The sequence below is a fragment of the Tamandua tetradactyla genome, chromosome 26 (genome assembly GCF_023851605.1).
Source record: "Tamandua tetradactyla isolate mTamTet1 chromosome 26, mTamTet1.pri, whole genome shotgun sequence".
Classification (NCBI taxonomy): domain Eukaryota; kingdom Metazoa; phylum Chordata; class Mammalia; order Pilosa; family Myrmecophagidae; genus Tamandua; species Tamandua tetradactyla.
This window is the reverse complement of record NC_135352.1, coordinates 14,108,109-14,135,860: the sequence shown is the minus strand read 5'-3', so window position 1 is coordinate 14,135,860 and position 27,752 is coordinate 14,108,109. Positions and strand designations below refer to the sequence as shown.

At 37.3% G+C, this 27,752-nt stretch overlaps 1 long non-coding RNA gene and 1 pseudogene across 4 annotated transcripts in view; one reads left to right on the top strand and one right to left on the bottom strand.

Moving 5' to 3' along the window:
* LOC143669987 (uncharacterized) overlaps positions 1–27,752 on the top strand; it is a 224,485-nt gene that overhangs the window by 185,129 nt on the left and 11,604 nt on the right. For 3 of the 4 annotated variants that reach the window (XR_013169182.1, XR_013169181.1, XR_013169195.1), the window contains one exon: positions 492–1,072. The exons of the other annotated variant lie outside the window; for it this stretch is intronic. This is a non-coding gene — a long non-coding RNA (uncharacterized LOC143669987). Of the gene's footprint in view, positions 1–491; positions 1,073–27,752 lie in introns of those variants that run through there. 4 annotated transcript variants of the gene reach the window in all.
* LOC143669568 (transient receptor potential cation channel subfamily V member 5 pseudogene) lies at positions 22,722–24,745 on the bottom strand (annotated as a pseudogene).

Sequence of the window (27,752 nt, the reverse complement as noted above, 5' to 3'; positions counted from 1 at the left end):
CTCACCAGGCCCAGTGCTGGAAGCCTGGTGACAGTGGTCTAGCTTGGAGCTGCTTGATACTCAAAACAGCCCTGGGACCTGGGATTGTCCTGAATGGATTAATTTTAGCTACCAACCAAAAGAAAAGGAGTACTGGGTCATGGGCCCTCTTATATTCCAGCCTATCTAAATACCAAAGAAGAAAGAGTGAAAGAGTTGCTGATTCATTCTATTCTGCTGGCCACTTTATCTGAGGGTCTCTGGGAGTTGTGCACATTTCTTTATTATTTTTTAATGCAATTGTATTAAGATAAATTCACACACCATTCAGTACATCCTGAGTATATAATCAATGGCTCGCAGTATCGTCACATGGCTGGGCATTCTTCACTAGAATCATTTTTAGAACACTTTCGTTGCTCCAGGAAAGGAAAAAAGATAGGGACAAAACCCAAAACATCCCATGGCAGTTATTTATTTATTTTTCTGGATTTTTTCTCTTTCCCTTTTAGCTCTCAAATGGTTGCCAAACAAACGAACATATGAAAAACCCAGTTACCCTTAGGGACAAAAGGAAAATCCGAAGAGCATTCAGTAGTTTGCCTGGTCGGCCACCGCCCCGCAACGTGCTGCAGTGCCAAGCAGAGACTGTCAAATGAAGAACTGCTGCCAGCTGGTGTAACATTTAATACATGAGTCTGTCCTGAATTCCAACTACCATTAAATGCAATTACACTCCACTCTGGCTCTCCAACCCAGGCTTCCCAAATTTCCATCTGTGGTGCCCTACTTACATACTACCCATTTATTTCAGACACCTCATCCTCTACATGTCAAAAAGCATAAAGCCATCTCCACAAGAGTTTCCTTCTCTTCCCTCTAGGCAGTCATCTAGACCAAAGCTGTGGGATCACTTAGTGTCACCTTTGGCTCCTATTCTTTCTCCTGGCTCCTGCTCCTGTATCAGTCACCACGCTCTGTCAATTTAAGCTCCTAAATATTTCCCACGATGTCCCTCCTCTCCATTCCTGCCACCTCTGCCTTAATGCCTGTATTTCTGATCTTGCTATGAAGCTGGAGGAAAATGCTTCACTTGTTTTCCTCCCACCACTTCTGTCTTTTTCAAATCTTTCTCTATACTGATTTGAGAGTGATGCTTTTGAAATACAGATCCTATAACTTTCCCTTTCATCCTTATTTTTTCCATTAAAAACATTATAAAATCTTCCATTAAAAAGTTAAACAATGCAGAGGTATGTACATGTATATATTTAGTAATAAGTAAAGTTTCTGTAGGGAACAGATTCCCTGCCCCCCCGCCCCACCCCACTTCTGTCCAACGTCCCTGTCAACCTTCCTTTCTTCCAGGAATTGCCCCTCCTCCAACTCCATAAATGAAATTCTCCTCTGGAGCCACCATTTTCTTCATTGTCCTCTCCACTTAGGCCATGGCTAATTGGTCCACATGGAAGAGGGTCTTTTCTTTGATTTTTTTTTTTTGTATTCAGGCTTAAATAATCAATTGACCTCTCTTTATGAAGTGGAGATGTAGACGCAAATTTGCTAAGTTTGGTGGTCAGACTTCTCACCCTGCTGAGTGGAGAAGCCAAGGTAGCCAGTTGGAAGAGAAGAAGGAAGAACAGTGCTGACACACAGAGAGAAGGAGAGATGAGAGAAAGAGAGAAAAAGGATCCTACACTGTTCTTCCTTACACAAATGAAACCATACCCTTTAAGCTGTTCTTTCATCCTTTTTCTCATTTAACCGTATATGTTGGAGCTCTTCCCATGTCATTCCTTATGACTCTAACTACTTCTAGTTTGTACTTAGTAGTCTGAACGTTCCATTGTTTAGTAAATTACAACCAATAGGTTGCTTGTTCTCAAGCTTTTATCGTTACAAAGAACGCTATGATAAGTAATCTTCACAGATATACAGTTCTGTAGGACCGACTCTAAAAAGGAGAATAATTACTCCCATTTTCAAAACCTTTCAAAATTCCCCAGTGAGTCTAGGATAAAATTTATACTTCTTGAAAGGGCAGGCAACACTACCAGCCCATTTCTCACCACTGCCAGCTTCCCACTCTACCTCCAGCAACACAAACTGCTTGAGGTTTCCTGCATGTACACCAGACTTTTTCCTTACCTTATGTGTTCCTTTGCTCTTGCTGTGTCTGGAATGACCTCTCCACCCTTCTCTGCTCAACTAATTCCTGCTCATTCTTCATCGCTCAGTTCAGATGTCAGACCCTCCAGGGAACAGCCCCTCACCACTTTCATTATAGGTGTTACATTGTGCCAGAATTCTTTGGTTATATACTCATTTTATCCACTGGATTATCAGGTCCTTCAAGTCAGGGATGGAGGACCGTAATTGTGGTGCATTGCTTTTATATCCCAAATGCTTTGCAAAGTGTCTGGAACAAAACCTGTGGTCAGTCACAGGTGAATGAATGAAGTCTGCCCACAAAGATTTATCAGATCACATACTTTCACCCACATGCACATTTGTTCATTTGGAAAGTTAATAAATCTAGCAGATTTCTCTTTCTCTAATCAAAATAACTATACAACATACTTGTATACACACATACCCTTATACAGCACAGTGTATACATGTCTACATGATATCAGTCATCTAAAGATTTCAAAGTACATTTTTCAATAGAATCTTATTCATTCATTCATTGTGCTCAGTTATTTTGTTCATAGAATTTGCTAGGAAAAAGTTCATGTCCATCCTAACATTAAGCAATGAGTGGGGTGAGTAGAGAAGAGAACTAGTGAGCTAATAGGGAAGCCAACAAAAGTGGCACCTGCCCACACATGTCTTTGCTTCTTTCCTGCCCTAACGAGTCCAGGGCTCCTCTGAAACAACAAAATGCAAGGGAAGCATTTCCCTAGTAATCAAATTTCTCAATGTTAAGATACACGTATTGTGTGGTGGCAAAGCAATACCACAAAGCTAAGGCATCACTTTTTCAGAACTGAATGGCTGACAGGCAAGGACTGAACCTCTGCTTTTCAGAGTCGATAACCATCCTGATAATTCCAAAGAAAAAGGGATCCACTGTCTCTGCACCCATCTAAGGTGGAGAGAAAGCCTTCAGGCCTTCATCTAGGATACTATTCAAATGAAGCACTTTTGTCCTAAAGGAATTGCTATGGGAGAAAATCTTTTCCCTTGTCTGTCAGAATCTGATTCCTACTATGCAGAATTCCAGATGAAGCTTTTTTCAATCTGATTTAATTTCTTGATAAATGACTCCAAAATATGCATCGCAATGAAAAGATGGTTATTTTCTACAATAGCAAGGAACACTGCAACTAAAAGGTGTCCAAAGCTGGAAAGAAAATTATACAATTAATACACTGTTTCAGTCTTTTGTGTTTTCTTATCAAGTAAATTGTCTTAGTTAAAGTCTTTGTTTTTGAAGACAATCCTAATGATAATGTAGCTATCGCTTATGGTGCCCTGGCTTGTGCCAAGCCCTGGATAACATGATTTACTGGATTGTATCTGGTGCTTCCGGTTCTGAAGTGTAGGAAACCATTACCTCTGTTTCAAAAGGACCTGAGAGTTTCACACCTTCTCCAGGATTATATAATTTTTAAAAAAAGAAAACCCAGACTTGTAAGAACCAAACACCCATCTTTTTTTCCTAATCAAGTTCTGTCATATGTGTTTTTGACCCATAAAAGGACTGCTGACTTGGGCTCCCCAGTATAAAATTTAAGATCCACACATTGAGCCTTAGTTGGGAATTGCAAACCCACTTTCGTTTATTGCTGCTATAATCAAAGAAGTTTTTACTTAAATATTGAGGTTTGAGTTTAGAAGCATAAATAGATACAGTTAATGAATATCCTAATTGTTCTTCTGTCACTTTTTGCATTAACTTGCAGTAAGTTTTTAGCTGGGCCATGACCCCGAGTGCTAATTTCCCACAATAACTCCCTATGGTTCCATGTTACCCCTAAGATAATACAAGCAAAGCACACACAACATCTCCCTCTCAGATTGTTTGCACTTTCCTTTTCACAATTGCATTTTTCTAAGCTGAAGTGACACACTAAGTTGTACCCATCTCAAAAGGGATTTCAATATATATGTGTGCTATGTCAAACATAAATCATATTTATCAAAGAAGTATATTTTAATGCAATTTTATTGTGATATATTCACATACCATATAATCATCCAGTGTACAATCAATGGTTCACAATATCTTATAGTTGTGTATTCATCACCACAATTTTTGAACATTTTCATTACTTCAAAAATACATATAAGAATGAAAATAAAAAACTGAAAAAGAGCACCCAAAATATCCCATGCCCCTTATTCCTACCTATCATTTATTTATTTGTCCTTATTTTTTTTTACTCATCTGTCCATACACTGGATAAAGGGAATGTAAGCCAAAAGGTTTTCATATCATGGTCACATTGTAAAAGCTATATAATTATGCAATCATCTTCAAGAATCAAGGCTACTGGATTACAGCTGAACAGTTTCAGGTATTTCCTTCTATCTATTCTAATACACTAAAAACTAAAAAGGAACATCTGTATCCGACATAAGAATACCTGCAGAATGACTTCTCAACTCTATTTGAAATCCCTCAACCACTGAAACTTTGTTTCCCTTCTCTTCCCCCTTTTGGTCAAAAAGTCTTTCTCAATCTCACAATGCCAGGTCCAGGCTCAAAGAAGTGTATTTTGAAATGGTATAATTTCTATGGTTAAACACATCAGCTGTGGAAGCAGTTAAATGTGTAATCTAGTAGATGTGTGATTTTGAGCAAATTACTTGATTTTTCTGAGTCTCAGTTTTCTCTTCTCTGTCAGTGTAAGTTTTTTGATACATGATAAACTTTCAGGCCTAAAAAAGACTGTGTATTGTTATTTAGGATTTTAAATTAATATTCAATTTGTTCAAGATATGGATTCAAAACCTAGGTTTATTTAGTCCTTGAATTCAACTTAAAATTTTCTTATGATTCTATATTTAAATACAGAAAATTTCGACATTCATCTTCAAAATGACCTTTGCTTAATGTTTTATCAATTCAAGTTAGACCAAATATATTCAAATTATCACTACCATTTACAACTTGGTTAATTAAATCCTTTAAACACCTTTAACTCTATTTATAAATTTAATATATCCAAGTTCCTTTCCAAGCACTTCAAATGTCTATCCTTTCAGTCAAAATCTTGTGAATTTAATACTTGAAATTTATAAACATAGGGAATTTCAAGTTATCTTTAAGCATTATGTATAATAAATACACAGGTTATTTTAATTTTCCTAGACCTAACAAAAAGTAATAATACTATTGTTTTATTTACTTCATCTCCTCTAAATTTAATTTTAAACCCTTCTGGAGTTAAAGGATTCTGAGTTTCATGAACAGGAGTCTCAGGCAAATGGTATTAACTGCTCCAAAAGAATTCGGGGTTACCATCTCAAATAAATTAAAGTGACTTCATGGCTAAAGATCTAAAGCCAGGAAAAGAAATCTGGTGGCTTTGTATACCCAGGAATATCCTCCCACACACTGGATCCACCTTTCTCATTGCAGTAATAAACGATTCAAAGTCCTTACCATTCAGGTGGGCCACCGTGGCTCAGCGGCAGAGTTCTCGCCTGCCGTGGCAGATACCCGGGTTTGATTCCCGGTGCCTGCCCATGTAAAAAATAAAGAAAGAAAATACAAAATCAAAAACAAAAAAAATCCTTACCCTTCAAGGAGGGTTGGTTTTACCAATGTCTTCTGGGTTCAAGGTACACCATTACCTACTTAATTCATCTACACTGTTTGCATCTAACTTCTTTCAACATTCTCTTTACTGTCTGTTTGAATGCTGCTTTATTTATTTATTGTTGGATATTGAATTATGTCCCCCATAAAGGTATGTTTAAGTTTTAATCCACATTCCTGTGAGTGTGAACCTACTTGCGAATGAGATCGTTAAATATATTATTAATAGTCAAGGGGTGGACTCATTTATGAATAGCATCTTCTAAGATCTCATTTAGCAAAGGTCAAATTGAATCAGAATGGACCTTAATCCAAATGACTGGAGACTAAGGCAGAAGAAATTCAGTCTGCATCAGTCAGAAGAAGTCAAAATTCAGAAGAAGTCAGAAGTCATAAGAAGCCAGAAATCAGAGGAACAGACATGAAAGTGAAAAAGAACCAAGCGATGAAGGATTGCTGAAATGCTACAAATGCCCAAAGAAAGCAAGTTCTGGCAATGAATTAATATGGGACTTCTAGCCTACAAAACTGTGAGATAAATTTCTATTGTTTAATACAATCCAGTGTGGTATTTGTCATAGCAACCCTGGCAAACTAAGACATTTATTTACTTAAAATTTTATTTCAACCTTCCTTTTACTGGATCCTACATATTTCCCATGCTTCATTCATGAAAGCCAAAGACATGTTAATAATAATCTGATAATTTCAGTACCACCCTTATAAGGCTATTTGTGAGGATCAACTAAGCCAGATGAATGTTACAATACTTAGCACAGTGCTTGAAATATGATAGTCACTTGACAATCTATTACGGTTTGGGGCTATTTCACTTAAACGGAATTTTATCCAGTTTTTTGAATGTTAGGTAGAACAGCATATAATTGTAGTTTAAAAATCATGTATCATATATCATCTATTTCATGCCAAAGTCTTATTAAAGCAATAGCAGAAAAATGTTTAAAGCAGCTTATTGTTATACACACAGAAAAACAGTAAATAACATAATGGCAACAAAAATGTGGAAACTAAGACACTAAAAGAATTGAAGCTTAAGCAGATGTTAAAAAAAAAAAAAAAGCTGAAAAGCAACTCAATGTATACCGAAGATTCCTGGAAGGCTCAAGTATGAGCAGCAGTGGTTTCCTCTAGAAGTTGGGATAATAGTGGAACACTGGCAAGGGCCTTAATTCAAAATTATCTTTAAAAATCACTTAAATCCTTAGATTGTCTCACATCCTATGCAGGTGGATAACAGTTCTCTTCATCTGGAAGAAGACCAAATGTTTACTATCAAGAGGTAAAAACTGAACTGTGATCTAGGGCTAACTGCTACAGTTGAAGGCATGGGGACCCTACCAAAATAGGGAGATGAGCAAAAGCTTAAACACAAATATTGAGAGCCCCTCCCTAGCCTTCTTACCCTTTGTGGTAAAGTTTGGAGCTATTATGTACCCCAGAAAAGGCCATGTTCTTTTAATCCATTCTTGTGGGTACAGACTTATTTTAGGTGGGACATTTAGGTTATTTCCATTGAGATGTGACCCAGCCCATTCAAGGTGAGTCTTAATCCTTTACTGGAGTCTTTTGTGAGAGGATAAAAGAGAGGGAAACCCCCAGAGGGGAGAGAGAGGAATTGAAACCAGAACACACAGGAGAGAAGAACTGGCAGAGGTCGCCATGTGCCTTCCCATGTGACTGAGGAACACTGCATGCCAGCAGCCTTTCTTCAGAGAAGGTATCTTCCTCTTGATCCCTTAATTTGGACATTTTTATGACCTAAGAACTGTAAATTTGTAAACTAAGAAATCCCCAATCTAGGGCCAACCCATTTCTGGTATATTGCATTCTGGCAGTTTTAGCAAACTGAAATGCCTTCCAGGCATGAAGTCACAAGAGTCTTCTCTGGGGTACCTGACCAGTCCAAAAGAAAAACCTGAAGATTAGGACATCTTAGATTCCCCAATGCAAGGGCTTAGGCATAACCTTAAAGGAAAGAATGTAGTTGACAAGCCCAACTCACGTGCTCAGAGCTTCCAATCAGCTTTTTAAGGTTGAGTGGGCAGCCAAGAAATCTCATACATTCACGAAAAGCCCTTAGCCTGAAATTCAAAAGCTAACATAAGCAGAAAAAAACACCTAGGAAGAAAGAAACAAATTATGCAAATGAAAGAAAATATAAAAGAACACTCTTTATTACCTTCACAAAGAAAAGCACTGCTAACTAAGCAAGATGCAATTGTTGCTTTTAATTGGAATATACAGATGATGGAAAAAGAACTTTTCAAAATCTAAAATATGATAACAAAAAGTAAAACTTGATAGAAAGTTTGGTAGATAAAAAGAAAAAAACCTCCTTGCAAGTAGTACTCTGCCAAAAGGAATAAATCAATGAAGTAGAGAAGTGAAAGCCAGGTAAAAGGGAAGCCAATGCAAAAGGCATGGAGGCAATGCCTACCATAATGGCCAAAGAAGATTCCAAAACAACAGTTATGCAGCAAGCTTCGAGGTCATCCAGCCAAGATCAAGCAGATGAAATGTTCCCAAAGAGGTTTCCTCAAAAAATATTGAAATTGATAAAAAATACTAAATGTTCTAAAATATGGTGAAGAGACTTATATAACTGGCAGGTGAGGAGAATTCATGACAAGCCCTAGAAAACATAACATTTTTTTCAGGCCAAGGAGAGTAGGAGGCTGCACAAAGAAAGACAAAGCAGTTAAAGTATGTATACTATTGGCACAGCTGTGACAAGATTTTTCACAACTATAATATGTGAAACTATAACTCTGAAAACTGACCAAACTAAAATACCTATAAAGCAACACTGGGTGGACGTGAAGAGAGAAATATTGTATGGTGTATGTGTGTGTGTGTGTGTTTATGTGTGTGTGTGCATGTGTGTGTGTGAAAGAGAGAGAGAGAGAATGCAATAAAAACAAAGATGAAATATAGCTGAATTCTTATCTTTCATAATAAGTAGTCAATAGGTAATGTCTAAAATTGACAAAAAAATTCATAACTGGAAACAAGATATCTTATGAATCTTACAGTTGGAGGCGGTTTTATGGACCTTAAACCTAAACCAAGAGCACTGAAGAAAGAAAGAAATAAATGGGAGCTCCTCAAAATTAAACACTTTTGTGCATCAAAGAACTTCATCAAGAAAATAGAAAGACAGCCTACACAATGGGAGATAATATTTGGAAATGACATATCAGATAAAGGTCTAGTATACAGAATTTATAAAGAGATTGTTCAACTCAACAACAAAAAGACAGCCAACCCAATTACAAAATGGGAAAAAGACTTGAACAGACACCTACCAGAAGAAGAAATACGGATGGCCAAGAGGCACATGAAGAGATGCTCAATGTCCCTGGCCATTAGAGAAATGCAAATCAAAACCACAATGAGATATCATCTCACACCCACCAGAATGGACATTATCAACAAAACAGAAAATGACAAGTGCTGGAGAGGATGCGGAGAAAGAGGCACACTTATCCACTGTTGGTGGGAATGTCAAAGGGTGCAACCACTGTGGAAGGCAGTTTGGCGGTTCCTCAAAAAGCTGAATATAGAATTGCCATACGACCCAGCAATACCATTGCTAGGTATCTACTCAAAGGACTTAAGGGCAAAGACACAAACGGACATTTGCACACCAATGTTTATAGCAGCGTTATTTACAATTGCAAAGAGATGGAAACAGCCAAAATGTCCATCAACAGAAGAATGGCTAAACAAACTGTGGTATATACATACGATGGAATATTATGCAGCTTTAAGACAAGATAAACTTATGAACCATGTAATAACATGGATGGACCTAGAGAATATTATGCTGAGTGAATCCAGCCAAAAACTAAAGGACAAATACTGTATGGTCCCACTGATGTGAACGGACATTCGAGAATAAACTTGAAATATGTCATTGGTAACAGAGTTCAGCAGGAGTTAGAAACAGGGTAAGACAATGGGTAATTGAAGCTGAAGGGATACAGACTGTGCAACAGGACTAGATACAAAAACTCAAAAATGGACAGCACAATAATACCTAATTGTAAAGTAATCATGTTAAAACACTGAATGAAGCTGCATCTGAGCTATAGGGTTTTTTTTGTTTGTTTGTTTTTTGTTTGTTTGTTTTTTTGTTTTTTTAGGGTTTTTTTGTTTGTTTGTGTGTTTTTTTTTACTATTATTACTACTTTTATTTCTTTTCTCTATATTAACATTTTATATCTTTTTCTGTTGTGTTGCTAGTTCCTCTAAACCGATGCAAATGTACTAAGAAACGATGATCATGCATCTATGTGATGATGTTAAGAATTACTGAGTGCATATGTAGAATGGTATGATTTCTAAATGTTGTGTTAATTTCTTTTTTTTCTTTCCGTTAATAAAAAAATTTTAAAAATTAAAAAAATAAAAATAAAAAAACTACCAAGGTTCAGTCAATAAAGAAATAGTGTGAATAGTCTTATATTTATTAAGTGTAATGCATCAATATTTTAAAGCCTCTCCAGAAAGCAAACTCCAGATCAAGATGGCTTTATTAGTGAATTCTATGAAACATGTAAACATGAAAGAATACAAACTCTATAAGGCTCTTTTGGAAAGCTCTTTCCAACTTATTGTATGAAGCCAGTATTACTCTAATACCAAATGTCCTTCAAAAAATTTTTTTTCAAGAAGAATAAAACTAAAACTAGTATACATCTTTAGCAAATTAAATCCAATAGTATGTAAAAAAGGATAATAAACCATGACCAAGTGGGTTCTATTCCAGGAAAACAAGATTGGATCAATATTTGAAAATTCATCAATGTTATTCACTTCAATGGACAAAAACAAGAAAAACCAAATCACTGTCTCAATAGATGCAGAAAAAGCATTTGACAAAATGCAACATTCATTTGTGATGAAAACTATTAGCACACAAAGTATAAAAGGGAACTTTCCACAATCTGATAATGGGTATCTATGAAAAGGATAGTCTTATTAACAGATGATGCTTAAGCAACTGGATGTCCATTTGCAAAATAAATGAACTTTAACCCATCCCTCTTCCCTATGAAAAATTAACCTCATGTGGCTCATAGACATAAGCATAAGAGCTAAAACTAAAAACTATTTAGAGGAAAATCTCTGTAACCCAGAGTAAGATGACAAATTCTAGATGAAATACAGAAATCATAAATTATAAAAAACTGACAAAAATCAACATCAACACTTTAAATTTCTGCTTTACAAAAGACGCTATAAAGAAAATTAAAAGATTAAAGGGCATGCCATAGTCTGAGCAAAAATGTTTGCAAAATAGATAACTGATGAAGGATTATATCCAGAACATGTAAATAACACTTTGAGCTCAATAAAAAGAAGATAAGTAACATAATTTATAAATGGGTAATAGATTTGAACAGCTACTTCACCAGAGAAGAAATGCAAACAGCCAATAAGCACAATGAGAGATACTCAACAACATGAGTCATTAGGGTAATGCAAAGTAAACCTATAATATAATATTCTTTATCATCTAGTATATTGTCTACTTTTTTTTAAGTGACAATATCAATCGTGGTGACAACATGCAGCACTTGGAACTCTCATACAATACTAACGGATTAAAAATCTTTCAACCACTTTAAAACAGCTTGAAAGTTTTGTGCACAGGCAAACATACTCTTACTATACAACTCAGTGATTTCACTGTTATGTATTTACCTAAGAGAAGCAAAGCCACATAAAACCTTAATGCATATATCCTTAGTTGTTTTATTCAAAATTAACCAAGCAGTGACAACAACTCAAAATCCCTCCAATCAGTGAATGGATAAACTGTGAGATATCTGTAGAATGGAATACTACTCAGCAGTAAAGAAAAATGAACTACTAATACAGGAAACAACTTGCATGAAAATCAAAAGTATTTCATTAAGCGAAAGGAGCTAGACACAAAATACTATATACTATATGATTCATTTGTACAACATTCTAGAGAAGGCAAAAGAGAGAAAATGTATCAATGTTTGTCAAGGACTCAGGTTAGAAGGGGAGTATTGACTGGAAAGGAAACATGAGGGAACTTTTGGGGACTGATGAATATGTTCTATAAGCTGATTGTAGTGATTTACATAGCGGCATACATTGTCAAAATGCATCTGTTATACATTTATGATGAATTTCATATAGCATCTCAATAAACCTGATTTTTAAATTGCATTTAAGAAACTATGTCTGGGAGTATTTAAAAACCTGGTAGATTGGATAGGTGTGTTATCTCTGTTCTCTCTTGAACATTGCAGATGTGGGGTGGTAAAACTTTTTAGAAAGACTCAAAGTGGTTGTGCCATTGGTAACTAATCTAGCAGAGCAGAGAAAGCTAACATCTAACTTCCAGCAGATAGGGATGACAATGAAAAGTAATTAATATCCTCATTAGAATCCTAGGAGGACTCAAAAGTGAGAGGTGCTGTTTGGTCCTCAGAAGAGTGGTGAGAAGTGGGCTGGGTAGGAAGATTCTGGTTTAAAGGTAGGCTTCCGGATCCCCTGACTTACCCTATGTATTCAGGTAACAACCCCTCACCCAATCCAGCTGGAGATAGGGGGTTTATCCATCTGACAAGCTCTGGACTTGGGGGCATCAGAGCCAGCTGAGGGGAGGAGAAACGTAGAGGGCAAAACAAGGGATTGGATGAAATGCATAAGGAGTGGCAAATGAATGAATATGTGAATAATAAATGATGAGGCACTCATCCCCAACCCTCTCCATCATCTACTTTCCTTAATCAGTTCTCAGAATGCTGGCAGCCAGGTCTATATCCAGCCCAGGTAGGTGGTTTTGTATTTCTTCTCCAGATCAATAGACCTGAGATGTGAGAGAAAATAACATAGAGACACTGAGATATCTACATCTAAAAAATGAAGGGACTGTCCATCAGTAAAACCTACTAGTGAACAAGTCCCACTCCCAGGGTGTTTTTATGCTTCATTCTTAAGATGGATGAGCAGCTTAGAATAGCCAGACATTTGAGGAAAACTTCATACTTGAAAGAAAGAGACCAAAATATTTAAACCAGAAAAAATTACTCGGAATAAATAGAGGTGTTGAAAAAAAAAAACCACACAATAAAAGCAGAATAAAAACTTCAAAGGAGGAAGAGACCCTAAAGTATCTTCAAAGAAATGAAACAAGGTATTCCATCCATTAACAAATAAGAAAATAGCATAGTAAAATTTAAGAGAGAGAAAAAGAGAAAGTTGGGAAGATAAAATTAATGGAATGTCCCAAGAAATAGATCAAAAGGCCCAAGAGATGTAAAATAAAAGAGACTCAAAAGGAGAATATCTAGTCCAACAATCATATAGCGTTACAGAAGAAAGAACAGGGAAAATTAAAAGAGGAGCATATGAAGTAAATAATAAAGGAAAAATCTGAGAACTGAGGGATATGGGTTTTCCAGATTAATAGCCCTTGAAAAAGGCTCATCAAGGCAACTCATTATGAAACTTCAGAAATTTGCCAATAGAGCAGTTCCTAAAGGCATTAAAGGAGGAAAACAAACAAAAATGACAAAAAAAAAAAAAAAAAAACAGGTATTAGCATGAAAAGGGACTTTTGCACAGCAACATTTCTAAGTAATGCTGGAAAGCAAAGGAGAAGTTCCTTCAAAATTCTGAGGGATAATGATTTCCAAATGAGAATTTTATGGTCGGCCAATCTATCAATCAACAATATTTTGATATATACGAGGACTTTAAAAATGTACTTCCCATACGCCTTTTGTTAGGCAACTACTGCAGATGTTCCCTGCCAAAGCACAAGAATGAACCAAGAGAAAGAATCAAGGAAACAAAGGATTGGGTGCAGGAGAGGGGAACTGAGATGGGCACTGGAGTAAAACAATCTTTCCAAAATAGAACAGGACAGGGAGCTCCAGAAGAAAATGGAATCAATAGGATTCTGGATGTATTAAGCATGTAGAAAATAGTAAGATTTAGTAGGTTTTTATGATTCTGATAAAAAGTTTGTAAGACCCTGCAGGAATCTGAAGATCTTGTTTTTGTACTTGCTTAACTTTTTTATATTCTTATCACTGATCATTAAGTCCAGGAGAAACAAAAATTTGTAAAAGGAAATGATCTGTGTCTTAAAAGTGAACAATAGTTACATAGCTATAATGGTATGTACCTTAATACTGATTTAACCAAAAATTCCTAAGCCTACATAGGAAAGGTAGAAGGAGGTATATATAGGATATAACAAATTGCAAGACGCCATTGCATCATTTTAACAACATAAACAAGATGCATCTGCTACAGATTCATAATTTCAATAAATGCATTAGGGAATTGAGGACCCAGGTAAATCTGAATGAACCAAAATTCAGAAACTAACAAGTCTTTTATAGTAAAAAGACGTATTCTTGCTTTCCTTCCTGGGAGAGAGTTAGAAGAGGAGATAATCCACCATAGACAGGAATCGGAAGGAACCAGCTGAACTGTTAATAATGAATGGCCTAGAGTGGACTGCCATAACAGATTAGAATCCTGAGGATTTCCAGTTGAAGGCAAGGCAGGAGCTCTGAGAGAGAGAGCTCCCCTGAGGCCTTGAGTCTGCCTCCAAAGGAAGGCCTGGCTGCTAAAAGCTAGAGATGGGGAATGAGGAACCCAATTTAAGTACATATACACACATAGACTAAAAGGAAAAGGGTGAAAAAAATATATGCATATCAGCCCTCATCAAAACCAAGCTGGAGTGATTGTATTAATATCAGATGAAATAGGCTTCAGAATAAAAATTATTACCAGGGATAAAGGAGGTCATTTCAGAATGACTAAAGGATCAAGTCATCATTATCATTCCTAAATGTTTATATGCTTAAAAGCAGAGCTTCAGTACATATAAAACTGAAAATGATAGAACTATAAGGAGAAATAGAAAATCTATAATTATAATTGAAATTTTCAACACTCATTTGTCAAATAGGGATAGAGCAAGTAGACAGAAAATCTGTAAGGAGAGAGAAGATCTGAACAACATTAGCAACTGACCTGACCTAACTGGCATTTATAGAACACTTCACCCAAAATAGCATATACATTAGTTTTCAAGTGCACATGGAACCATTACCAAGGCAGACCACATGTGGGGCCACAAAACTAGTTCTAATAAATGTAAAAAGTCATCTCTTGCCACAATGGAATTAAACTAGAAATCAATAAGAAAGTCTGGGAAATCCCCAATTATTAGGAAACAAAATCCCCAATTATTAGGAAGCAAATATTATTATCTAAATAGTGCATGAGTCAAAGATAAAATAAAAAAGAAAATTAGGAAATGTAATAAAAACAAAAATTTACCAAATTTGTGGGATATACCTAAAGTAGTATTTAGGGGGAAATTTATAGCTTTAAATGTTTATATTAGAAAAATATAAACTCAGTAGTTCTAAGCTCCCTTAGAAACTAGAATAAAAGAACTTAAGCCCACTGTAAGGAGAAAATGGATAATAAAAATAAGCAATTATCAATGAAATTGAAAATGGATAGACAATAGAGGAAAATGAACAAAGTAAATAGTTGTGTATGTGTGTGTTTTGTACATTTTTTTGTATGCTGTATGGCAGGTTCACCATTCATTATTTTTCCATGTAAGTATCCCATTATTGGAGCACCATTTCTTGAATTTTTGTTCATTTTTTGTATTTTATTTGTTTGTTTTGCTTGTTTGTTTGTTTTTGGGGAAGTGCATGGACCAGGAATTGAACCTGGTCTCCTGCACAGCAAACAAAAATTCTACCACTGAACCATCCTTGCACCTCAATAGTTGTGTTTTTAATTGATAAAATTGGTCAGCTCTTAGCTAGACTAATAAAGAAAAAAAGAGAAAGAATACAAATTACCAATATTATAAAAGAAAAAGGCATCAGTTTAATGAAAGAAAAAGAAAAAGGATCTGCAGTTTCCCCAGATATTTAAAGGATAACAAGGGGGATATTACGAACAATTTTATACAAATAATTCAACAATTAGATGAAAATTAAAAATTTCTTGAAAACCACATCTTATCAAAATAGATACCAGAAGATCTAAAAACCTTAAATAATTCTAAAACTATTGTAAAGAAATTGGATTTGTAATAGAATATCTCCTCACAGAAAAGCTGTAAACTCAAATTATTTCACCAGTGAATTCTATCAAACATTTCAAGAAGAAATAGTGTCAATCTTAAGCAAACTCTTTCAGAAATCAGAGGAATCAGGGATACTCCCCAATATAGTTTATGAGGCCAGCATAACCCTGATAATAAAACCTGGCAAAGATATTACAGGAAAAGAAAACTGAGGCCAGTATTCTACATGAACATAGAAACAAAACTTCTTGCAGAATATTAACAATCCAAACCCAGAATACATAAAAAGGATCTTACACCATGGCTTATAGGTCCTTATCCCAGACAATGGAAGGTAGTTTAACATTCAAAAATTAATTAATACTGGATGAGCCACAGTGGCTCAGCAGGTAGAGTTCTTGCCTGTCATGCTGGAGACCCGGGTTCAATTCCCAGTGCCTGCCCATGCAAAATAATAATAATAATAATAATAATAATAATAATAATAATAAATACAACAAAATTAAAAATAAATAAAAATTTAAAAATCAATTAATGTTATTCACTACATCAATAGTCTAAAATAGAAAAGACATATGGTCATTTCAATAGATGTAGAGAAAAAATTTTCATTCAATTCAATACCCATTTGTAATTAAAAACAAAGCAAAAGCAAACTCAGCAAACCAGGAAGCAAGCAGAATTTCCTAAACCTGATAAAGAGAATTTATAAAACCCTAAAGTTAACATCCTACATCATGAAGAAAAGTCTGAACCCTTTTCCTCTAAGGTCAAAAACAAGGCACAATCCTTTCAACCACAAGTAGGAAGTCCTAACTAGTGAAATAAGCCAAGAATAAGAAATAGTAAAGGAAGAAGTCAAACTGTTTTTATTTTGAAGTCAACAAATAATTGCTGAAATGGAGAAAAAAATTTTAATAGCACTTCAAGTATACTTATAGTATAGACAATAGAAATGTGGGTATAAATTCAAGAAGAAAACAAACAAGACATTAAATAATTCAGGATTGTGAAGTCATGGAGTAATGAACTGCTTTTTGCATCATAAGCCTTGAAGTATTTTGTGATTTTTTTAAAAATGTCTCTCTTTTACTTTGATAAGATCATAAATTAAATTTAACAGAAAAAGTCTTCAGCAGGCTCTAAGTACATTTATTGAACTCCTACTATTCAACGCATTTTTTAATTTAATAATGCATTCTCCCTTGACTCTTCCCCTAGTAAACTGAAGTATCAAGTGAGCTTTGCCCTCTTTGAAAACAAAGTTTTTGTAATCCAGAAGTACTTAAAAATGCAAGCACAGTTTCATTTATTAATAGACTGCAATCAAGGCTTGGAATAAAAATAAAAATGTAAATTTTAAGCATAATTAATAAGTTTTTAAATTGTTTTTTTCCTATAGCAAGTATTAATAGTTTAAAGCTGTTAGCCCCAAGTGCAAGCCTCTACGCTAACACAAGTGTTGGTCAATAGTACCTGTGTACATAAATGCACATATATTTCCATGATTATTTGCATAAATATCATTTATGTGTGTGCTTTTATGTCCATCAGCTACCTATTCAGCTAAAAGACAATTTTATAGATATTTATAGTTTAAGAATTCGTTTTTCAAACTTCCTCTAGCCAGACAAATTCTATGTTGGCTGTGCACCGATGCCACCTACATCCATTTTCAGTACCAATTGTCTCTTTAAATGGGCAGGGACAGCTCAAACATCTTTCTGAGCACAGACATTCAGCTCATTCAATCTTAGGCCAAAGGAAAAAACAAAGAAAGGGAAGAAAAAACACTTTTAAATTAAGGGATCACCTTTAAATTAAGTGACACCTTGGGTCACTTCCTCAGTTCCTCTGAGTTGCCCTGCTGCTTTACACGGTGAATAAATATATTTCTGCATCTGATGGACGTACCCCATCGTCGTTGTTATTATTCTTTGTATCAACATAGATTAACAAGGCACTCCTAAAATAACTTAAAATCATTCATTTGTGCAAAGAAGCAAATAGGTGACAGTTACTCCAACACCTACCAAGATTTCAAGAGAGATTACATTAATGAGGAGCAGAAGTGGATGTAAAATTCATGGACTGTTTTTCAAGACCAAAGGATAGAAATGCAGAATTGCAGTGTAGGCATATTTTGAAAGACCAGCACCCTCTTCAAGAGTGTTGACCATTGAACAGGGGGACCATTGTGAGCAGAAGATGTGTAATGGTCAGCATAGTAAGTGCTACTGAGGTGGAACTTTGAGTGGTTGAACATGATGGCTCTTTGACCCAGTTAACAAAGGAAATTTTCAGCTTAACTATCTTCGCCTCAGAGACTACTCTGTCTGTTATTCTGGATCCCTGCACCCTGTCTGGTCTCTACCTAGGATTTACCATTATCTACTATTATTTATGTATTTGGGTGTGTCTCCCACACTAGCATATAAAGTTCTGTGAGTGCAGAGACTTTGTCTTGCTCACCACTCCATGCCCAGTACCTGATATAGGCTATCCCTCACCCAGAAGATGCAACAGAAAAAATATGGCCTGGAAATCTACTATTTAGAATAAATGAATTATTATTAGAATAAATTTCATTATTTTATATTCATAAGATAGACTTATTTTTTAAAGGAAACTTTTAGGGAAGGGTTTGTAAAGAAGCCAGTTGTCTATAAAATTGTTTTGTACTACACCTGAGAGGGAATAGAGGCTCAAGTAATCATTTCCTTGCCTGATAATCTCAACTAGTATATTCCAACAAGCCCTGTCTGTGCCAGAATTGTCCTTAAACTCAGAAATTGGAAGCTATTAAGCAGATGCATACAGCATGTGATTCACTCATTTAGCCATTGCTTCACTTTTGCATTCATTCATTCAATCATTCCTTCATCCATTCATGTCAATTATTTGTTCATTTTACTTTTATTAAGCATTCTTCAGTGCCTTGTGCTGTGTCAATGTGAAACCAATGTGATGGAACAAGAATAGTTCAGTAGCCCCCCAAAGCTCTTTGTGAACAGTCACTGCCTAAAATATTTTTTCCCCAAGTTAGGTTCTTAGTGTGCTGATTCTCCCTAAAATGACCTACTTTTATAGAAATATTCTATTACTATCAATTAGGATATTTTCAGACTTAAAATATATCATTGATGCTATCTGAAATGACTTCCAATCAGTCAGTGACACATAAGGAGTAACAATGGTTTGGAGCAGCTTTTGCCAGGATGAAGCATTAAATGCCATAAGTAAATAACTCTGCTTAAATGTTATTTACTTCAGTTAATAAATATTTATTACATACTACATTGTACTGGAATGGTGCAAGGCACAGTGATGAGCCTCATCTAATTTCCAATCTGTTTGGGACACAGACATTTAATCAAATAATTGAAGTGACATGCAGGAAGTATAATAAATGTACAAGGTAGTCTAAAAATATAAAGCATCTGGACCCTAACCTAGCCTTTGAGTGAAAATTCCCCTTACCTCACAAAACACATACCACCATGTGTGATTATTAAGCTGAGACTTATAGAATGAATAGAATTTGTGAAGATGGAAGAGGGAATGGATGCATAAGGGTAGAAAGGCCCAAAGATTGTGGAGACCTGGAGGAAAGAGAATATGGTAATCTCCAGAGATTAAAGAAATAATAATGCAGATTAATAAAATAGAGAACAAGTGGAGAAATGGGCGAGAGGGGCCAGGACTGAGTTTATGGAAGGGCTTCAGAGAAGACAGTATTTTGAGGTAGGAGTTGCAATTTTCCAAGACAATTTTTGCTACAGTGTGGACTATGGATTGAAGAAGAGCAAAACAACATGTAAAGAGAGGAGTTAGACACCTACTTCTGTAATGCAGGAGGGAAAGAATGGCAGACCATTCTAGATGAACAGCAGAACTGGGAGGGGCAGGCACAAAGAGAAGTTTGTTTTAATATTGTATTGGTATGGGACTTACTGTTATATTGGTGTAGGACAGTCTTCAAAATGTTTTACCAACTGAAAAAAGCAAAAAGTGTTTTTTTTTTTCTGGTATCTAATATAGATTTTTTTTCTAATATCATATAGGCTTAAATATTCATAAAGCATTTTGTAATGATAAATAATAAAATTTTATTACTGAATGTCCCCGAGGAGAACACCTGGGGAATGGGGTAAAGGTAGAATACCTTAATTTCCTTGTTTATTATGTGTGCTTTTTGAATTTCTACCATGTAATAATTACCTAACGAAAACTAGGCATTTTTCAAAGGAGATGTTTAGATAATAGAATCCACATACTTGAGATTTACATGATGTGAGAGTTGAGACAGAAGGGTTGAGGATGACATCCAAGATCTTGGGTGAGGCAGTGACTTGTGAAAACAGGAAGAGCAGGTTTGGTGAGTAGGAACAGCTGTTCTGTTTGGGACATGTTGAATCTGCATATCTGTAAGATATCCAGTTAAAGCCGCCCACAACAGATAGGTGTCTCAGCTCTTCATTCCTGGAGCTCAACAGGTGAGGAGACTGAACATGGGATTACACACATGTGTGTGGTTAATAGGATCTATAGATGTGGGTGGGACTGCCCAGGAGGTGAGGGAAACACAGAGTTGTGGTCAGAACCTTGTCGACTAATAATATTTAAGAGATCCACAGAAAAAGAGAAGTGGCCAGAGTGGCAGCGGTGCTAGATATGCTGAGAAGTTGTGAATGTTCAACTTTTTCTGAAAGCTACAGAAAGGTCATGCAAAAGGAAGACTGTTCAGTACATTTATCTACAGGTAGATAACCTTAACAAGAGGTTGGAGAACACAAGGTCAAATCCCAATGGGTTAAGCAATGAGTGGGTGGTAAGCAAAAAATGTAGCGTACTCAAGAAGTTTGGCTCTAAATGGGGAGTTAGAAGAGCAGTAGCTGAAAGGAGAGGTGAAGTTCAGAAAGAATTTGTAATTTCTTTAAAGACAGAAAAGAATAGAGCATGTTTATTTGCTGACAGTGCTGGTGGCAAAGGAAAGGTTGAAGACACAAATGTGAAAAGTTAGAGGAGACAGTGTGGACACAGGAATCTGAAGAGCCAGAATGCCAGATCTGAATATAGATGTAAGTTTAGCTTACAAAGCAGTGAAAGCACTTCCATTGGGAAAGAACATAAAGAAGAATCTTGACTGTGTGGGTGCATGATTGTATGATCCCTCAGTGTTCAATACTCAGCATTGCATATGTGTGGGTGTCTAAATGAAGTTTTCTATGGGTCAAAAGTCCCACTTATCTCTTTACTATTTCAGACCACAGTCCTCTTAAACTATGTTCTGGCCTGTGGCAAGGGTGATGATAGAGACAAGAGAAGTAAAGGGCTGGGAACAAAGAGGGTGTGCCGTTTGAAAGGATGTATGTACCCTAGAAAAGCCATGTTTTAATCCTAATGCCATTTTGTAAAGGCAGTCATTTCTTCTAATCCCTATTCAGTACTGTGTGTTTGAAACTTTAATTAGATCATCTCCCTGGAGATGTGACTCAATAAGAGTGGGTATTAAACTTGATTAGATAAAGGCTTGTCTCCACCCATTCAGGTGGGTCTTGATTAGTTTACTAGAATCCTATAAAAGAAGAAACATTTTGGAGAATGAGGAGATTCTGAGAGAGCATAATGACATAGCCATGAGAAGCAGAGAGTCCACCAGCCAGCACCTTTAGAGATGAAGAAGAAAAATGCCTCCTGGGGAGCTTCATGAAACAGGAAGCCCGGAGAGAAAGCTAGCAGATGATGCTGTGTTTGCCATGTGGCTTCTCACTTGAGAGAGAAACCCTGAACTTCATCAGTCTTCTTGAACCAAGGTATCTTTCCCTGGATGCCTTAGGTTGGACATTCCTATAGACTTGTTTTAATTGGAACATTTTTTCGGCCTTAGAACTATAAGCTAACAACTTATTAAATTCCCGTGTTAAAAAGCCATGCTGTTTCTGGTATATTGCATTCCAGCAGCTAGCAAACTAGAACAGAGGATGATTCTTTGTAAGCCATTATAACGGGTACCTTGGATATCTGATTCCCAATTTCTCTTCTGGAGATAGATGGCCTATTCTTCCTTATTGCCATTCATCCCACAACTTGGCACAAAGGCAAAGAGAGATGGAGGGTGGAGAAATGGCTGTGGCAGGAGACATAGCCAGAAAACTGCATAGAGATAATTAATTTCTAATGAGCTACATGAATAATGGAGAATGAAGGGTTCTATAGAAAAATAATTAGACCAGTCAAGCATAGAAAGGCAAAAGTTACCTCACGTATTTTAAAACACATCAGAATGAAAACGAAATGCAAACGCTTTCAGACTCTGAACCTTCTAAAGCATGGATAAGGAATTTTGCTTCTTGTAGTGTTCAAGGTGGGGGGTGGGTTGGCAAGAAAGTCCTACAGAGGAGTAGGAAAAAAAGAAAGGGTCACAATATCTTTACCATCTTTCTCTGAAGGTGGCCTCTACCAGATTACTACTTTCTAGTACCCACATGAGGTAGAATGAGAAATCATCTGAAATTAGTCTCATATCCCCACTTCATGTCTTTAATTGCCTAGTCCAACTTTGTTCCAAAAGATACCTTCATTTCCCCCAAGATATGAAACTTACAAAAATTCAGAGGATATGTAGAAACATGGATGTCCATTGCCCACCTCCAGAAATGCTGATGCGAAGGATGGCACATGACCTTTTAGGAACTATTCTTGCCATAACTTCTTATAATTAATGGGCATAAAAATTAGATGCTTCATTGATGTCTCCCTCTCTACTCACCCCACACCCCCATCTGGAGTCAGGTCAAGAGTTTCTGGAGACATGTTAAAGTGATAAAGTCAAAAGTGATAGACTCTCTCTTCTCCATTTCCCTCACCAAGGTCCAATCCAAGGTTTAGGAGCCCCAATGTGTTGTGCTGAATTTTCTCCCAGCCCCAGTGACTGCTACTGCTGTGGGACATGATCCAGGACAGGGAGGGAGTAGGCTTTGGTTAGCGTCCCACTTTCAGCCACAGAGGGCAGTTTCTCCAAAAGATTTTCTTTTCCATCCTTTTTGTTTGAGCCCTTGAAATCTTCCACATAGTGAAGCACTTGCAAAGGAGTCTGATCATGATGGTTTTCAATCTGCAGGGACTAGCAGTTCCCTAGCCTGTATTTGTGTCCACAGATCCCACAGGCTGTGAGACATTTTCCACTCCAGCATCACCATGGGCTCTCCAGAGCTCAACCCTCTCATGGGCCACATGCTAGTGTGTGTCACCCATCATGGCAATGAACAGGTTGAGCATAAGCAGTGTGGCAATGATGAATAAAGCAAAGTAGACCACTCCAAACATGAAGGGCAAGTTTACATAGTAGTTGATGGACCCATCAATAACAGTAAGGAAAAGTTAGAAGGTGCTGAACAATGCCATGAGATAGTCACAGAATTGACCCAGAGTCATTGAATCTGCTGTCTAGAAAGCGTTATGGAATTCTGAGGCAAAGCCCAATATTGTCATAGCCATCAATCAGCAGGAAAGCATCACACCTCCAAAAATCATTTTCTGGATCATGATGGTGAAGGGGTCCAACATCTGAAATTCTCAGGCAAAGTACATGACACTGAACCAGGGCAAAGGACACTGGCACTATCAGCCACCAGTGATGGTGCAGAGCCACATTACCAGGCAAGCATAGGTGATGATTATGGTATGGAATGGACTGCCCAAGTACTGTCTGTTCAAAATAACAAGTGGCACCAACCATATAGATGTCCTCAATTTCTAGAAGCAGGTTGATCACAGGCCCTATTATGGTCACCAGCTCATGCACAGTTGGATTTCAACCTGAGAAGTCACATGGGCCTCCTGGAGTAGTTTCTTTTGGAGTATGGTGTTATCCTGAGAATCTGTATGGTTATCATCACGAAACTTGAGTGAGTGGTAGACACAGCACATGGTGAAGCAGATTATATATAACGTGTACAAGGCGCTAGAATTCAGAAGTATGGTCATCCGTATCATTTCCACATCAGAATAACCAGCTCCTTCACTGGGGTCTGATCCAGAATCTGCCAAGCTTCTTGCTTTTTGGAGGAGACCATAAGCTCCAGATAGGGCAGCTCCTCTCCTTGGGAGTCGATCTCTGTGAGGTCACAGAGAGTGGAGGTCAATGGGCCATATGTTCGCTTCTGTATCAGATGCTGAAATGTCACAGTATTGCCGTCCACTCCGACCAGCTTGAAGGGGATGAGACTGTGGTGATTGGCCCAGGGACTTCAGGTGGTCCCCACATCCATCATAAAACAGCAGCAGGTTGTACATCTGACAAACAAATGTCTTTGGGGGCTGCAGGATGAGGATATGTAGTACCGTGTCTCCTGATGAAAGTTCTGTGCTTGGATGTCAGCTCCATATTCAATGAGCAGCCACACAATCTCCTCATTGCAGCAAAGGACAAAGGATATTCCCCAAGGTTGATGAGGTTTCTAGGGCTGTGGCAGAAGATCACTCCTGTACATCTTGCAGAGATGGCTGGCTCAGGGGGCAAGCAGGACTTGCATCAAGTTCATATTTTGATTCACTATAGCTATGTGCAATGCGCATGTGAGCTCCTTGACTAGGTATGGGGCAGCCTCCATCATAACCAGGGAAGCTTCAAGATTGTCATGAAGAGCATCTATGTAGTGCTGTTTCCCAAGAGTTCCTATTTGTTTAATGTCACAGGTTCTTTCAAGAAGAAGTTTCTTAAGGGCACAAAGGTCATTTTCTGTTGGCTGCCCAAACCAGTGAAGACTCCTGAATCCTCTTCTGTTGTAGCATGTGTTCCTCTTCTGTATGCCCCAGTCTTGTTCTCTGACAAGCCAAGAAGTCAGACACATCTGGAGATATGTCTGGAACCCTTGTTCCTTGGGTAGAGGAGGCCCTCTGCCTTCTCCTTTGAGGCACTGGGAAATTATAGGAATTGCTAAAAGTTGAGGGTCTAGGGCAAAGTGGGCATTAATGGAAAGGTAGGATCTGTTTGGGGGTGGGGCTTTGAGTGAGTATATCTTCCACGTGACTTCTATGTGCAGAGTGCATTTTGTGGTTGTGATGTATATGTGTGTGTGCAGTGGGGGGACTCTTAAGTGTTTTTAAAAATCTAAGTTCTTGATTAAGGCAGGAATGTAACTCGAAGAAGGAGCTCTCTATCAGTAAACCATTATGAAATTTGCAGATACCCAGGGGCAACAACAAATGATAGGAAATACTATCACATTTAAGCTTCTAGGGGAAAATAGCAGCTGAAAATACCTGTTAGAGAGAGAGAGAGAGAAAGAGAGAGAGAGAGAGAGAGAGAGAGAGAGAGAGAGAGAGAGAGAGAGAGAGAGAGAGAGAGATATAACACTCTCTAAGAAGAGCAAACAGAAATTATCCTTCTAAAATAGGAAAAACTGAGGAAATAAACTGTTAGCATGAAGCCCTAAATTGACAACCATACAGTTGCCTCCTATGGCCACATATTTAGAGGATACATGAAACTAGGAGGAAAGAAAAGAAGACTGATAGTCGAGGTGGGGGCTAAGGTTCTCCTACTAATCTACAACCTAGTTCTCACATAAGATGCTTCATTAAGAAGTACTCGAGTTGGTGAAGGTAGTCCACATCCATGAAGGAAACAGAGAAATTTGAGTTCTAAGCCAAGTTGAAGATGTTGATGCCCAAAGTGGTAGAAAGTGGAAAAGAAGTAGAAGGTTTTTTCTTTGAAACTATGAAAAAATGTAGGAAAGATTAAGTAACTTTACACAAATGATAATTATTAAAGAACAGTACCTTAAATATTTATTTAAGATCAGTATCAGAAGATGATAAACTATTCATTGTTATTTCAATTCATCATATAGGCAGAGAGAACCTTTAATGGGTCAGGTTTACCTAATAGACATTGTTCTCCTGCTTTCATGAAGCTATAGTCCGTGGGAGAAAGATACTGAACAAACTCTGAAAGGGGGAGAGGGTAAATCTCATAAATGAAACATCCAATAAAAACTACACCAACTGCCAGATTTTCATAATCTGTCACAGATGACAAGTGACCATTGGTGCCCTTAGGTGGTTCACATCCCCGTGAATTTGCTCTGATCCCAATCAGTAAACTCAAGTCTGGCTGGTTGTTTGTACCTTATGTGAAAAGAAATTATCTTTGGGAAGCTTGCAACACATCTCTCACTTTCCCTTTGGACTACATACTAACCCATCAAACTCTTTGCTTTGTTTTTTTCACCAAAAGAAGTTCTTTAGAATAATGTTCCCAAGGCCTTCCATTTCTGAGAAGATGGAATAAGTGTTCCTTTTATTATTCCCCCATGAAATGCGACTAAAAAGTTTTGACATTATCTATAAAATGAACATAAGGAGACTAACAGGTGGAGAGAAGGCAGATCATCCATGGACTTCAGTATCCAAGGAACAATAAGGTCAAGTGAGTTCCCTGGGGTTTTGTTTGTTTACTCTTTTTTTTTTTTTTCCTTATACATTCAGACTTGGAGCTGAAGATTCTGGCGACCCAGAAATGCCAGTGGTTGCAAACACAAGAGACACTCACAAGAGTCTACTTTCTCTAGTCAAAGACCCACATTAAGGGCAGGTTAGCAAGACAGAAAGCTTTTAGACAATAACCACTCCAATCCAGCCAACAAACACTGAAAAATCTGTGTTCCCACCAACACCCACATACCAGAAAAGGTCAACTGGGAAATCTACAGTTCTTTTGTTATAGACTTGTAGTGAGATGCTCCCAAAGCCTCAGCAAAGTGGTATCAGAAAAAAACCAAGTAGGGAGCTCAGACTTTTATCCCTGCCAGGTAGTAAGGAGCCCTTTTCACTGGTAGTATCAAAGAGGACCATGCAGGGAACCTGTACTTTCACATTAACTGTCGGTAATAAGACACCTTTTCCTTTCTGCTGGAGTGGTGTTAGAGGATACCTAGTGGAAAGTCAGCACTCACGATCACCCAGCAGTAACAAGGCCAGTCCCCTCCTGTGTTATCAATGAATGTCATGTGGGAAGTGGTAATAAGGCACTCCTACCCCTCCCAGTTAGAGAGGTGGCAGTGGAGGACTAGTGGGAAGCTGGATCTGCCCAGTAGTAAATAGGAGTCTTTTCCTAACCATGGTTGTCAATGGAGGCTGAGTGTGTAGCCTAGTTATCTACCACTACTTGGTAGTAATGAAGTACCCTCCCCACCCCTGCTTCCCCTTTGATAGCAGTGTCAGAGCTAAACAGGAGGCTTAAATAATATTCATAACATAATACCCAAAATGTATAGGTTTCAATAGAAATCTCTAATCATACCATGAACAAGAAAGATCTTTAACTGAATGTAAAAAATCATAAATAGATGTCACATTGAGATGACAAAGATGTTAGGATCATCTCATAGAGATTTTAAAGCAGCCATTACAAAAATGGTTCAGTAAGCAATTACAAGCATGCTTGAAACAAATGGAAGACCCTTAAGGAGAAGAAGGGTGAAGTTCAGGCCTTCTGGCCAAGTGTCCCTCTCATCTGCATTGGGAGACACTGAGATTGGAACAGTGTCAATGATGAGAGCTAGTTTGAAAGGATTACATGCCTTAGAAAAGCCATGTTTTAATCCTGATCCATCTTGTGGAGGCAAACATATCTTTTAATCCCTATTCAGTACTGTAGGTAGAAGCTAGATTACATTATCTCCATGGAGGTGCGGCATGCCCAATTGTGGGTATTAACTTTTGGTTAGAGGAAGATGTGACTCCACCCATTCCACTTGGGTCTTGATTAGTTTACTAGAATCCTTTAAAAGAGGAATCATTTTGGAAAAAATTTGAGAGCCACAAGGACCATGAGTGTCCACGCAGCCAGAGACT